This window comes from Octodon degus, unplaced genomic scaffold, assembly GCF_000260255.1.
Source record: "Octodon degus isolate 3935 unplaced genomic scaffold, OctDeg1.0 scaffold00066, whole genome shotgun sequence".
Classification (NCBI taxonomy): Eukaryota; Metazoa; Chordata; class Mammalia; order Rodentia; family Octodontidae; genus Octodon; species Octodon degus.
Window position 1 is genome coordinate 9,885,211 of NW_004524642.1, and position 1,717 is coordinate 9,886,927.

A 1,717-nucleotide genomic window follows, 5' to 3' on the forward strand; every position below is an offset into this window, starting at 1 on the left:
GTTTAATTATGATTGAAATAATTACATATTTCAAAAATTTTAAAGGATTTTGAATATTTATAATACAAAGATCCTACACAGATATTGTGCCAATAATCCTGATCTAATCATTGCACTTTCATATGTGCACTGACATATAACATTGTACTCTACTATTATATACAGTTATGCATCAATTAATATTTTAAGTAGTCAAACTGACAAACATGTTCAATGTGTTTTAGACATCCATGAATTTTGTCTAGATATTTTGTTATCTCAGCCCCAGTACCTGAGAAAGCAGGAAGAAATAAGATCTGAAAATTCATTTCTATCTTCTTTGTTCATTTTTGAGTTTTCCCTGGTGGTTCATGACTGGAGTTGTGTCTTTATGAAAGGGGCTTTAAAAAGGATGACTGCCGCTGCACAAGTGTGAGCTGAACCAGCAGCCCAGAAAGCACAGGGGAGGCCACCCATGTCTTGGTGTTCAAAGGACAAACAGTGTGGGGTCATCACTTCTTCTTTCACGTCTTTTTCAGTTCACTCTTCCTGCGCGAGTTCCACTGTAATGCAAGACGCTTGCCCGAGCTACGCTTACTGCGCCTTAACCCGAGACACTCAAGGCAGCTGTTGGCAAGAGTTAGCCTTGGCTCCTGGGGAAGCATGAGCGGAGGGCAGGCCTTGGTTCTGCGAAGCTCTCCTGCGAATTCGGGGCTCTGCCAGCTTCTCGTGTAGCCCTTAAAGCACACGTTCAATTTCAGCACGTTTCCTCTTTTCATTCTTCGAATGTTCTGATTTTAAAGTGTCGCCTCAATTCACGAAATGGTTTTATGTCTTAGCTTTTTGAAACTATCGCTCCCACTTGCAGCAGTCTAGATGAAATCATTCATCAACGTCCATGTTTTCCTAAAGCCTATTTATTTTCCGGCTGAATTATAATGTCAAATGAAATTGGGAGGTGGAGACTAGAATGAAGAGTCAACGTATGTGCTCCACTGTGGTGTTCATAAAAGAGCCACAGATAGAATGTGTGTGTGTGTGTGTGTGTGTGTGTGTGTGTGTGTGTGTTTGAAATATTTCTACATAGATTTAAATACTAACATAAAAGCATAAAAAATTTTGTGTAAATACTATAAAACAAGTAGTCAACAGATCAGCTAAAGTAACAAACTTCGATAAATCATCCAAATGTATTAGGTTGAATAAAATTAAGTTATTGATATCCCATGATACTTAACATAAAATTATGACAAAAGAAGATTAAGAACAGGCTAAATTGTGTAACTGTAGAACAAGTTTTTAAAAATTAAGTAACTCTCTAATATAAATACCTGCATATGTACAGAGAATAAAATAAGAATGGGAATGCCATATATAAAATTTAGGAAACTTAGTAAAATTTATAATCTGAGAAAATATATACCAATATTTTTTTTTGGCAGAAGTGGGGATTGAACTCAAGCCCTTGCGCTTGCCAGGGAAATGTTTATTCTACTGAGCCATCTTCCCAGCCCCTCAATAATTGACTTATTTCAAATTTCTTTTTTGTTGTTGTTATTTTTTACAGAGAATAAAAAATAGTAAAAAAAAAATAGAAACAATACAGAATTTTATCAAACAAAGTAACAGGAATTCGACAATGGTTGTCATATTGCATAAAGTTCTTTTCAAATTGTTTAAATTATCAGATATAAACATGCAAGATTGGCTTCACAGAAATCTTAAGAAATTAAAAAGG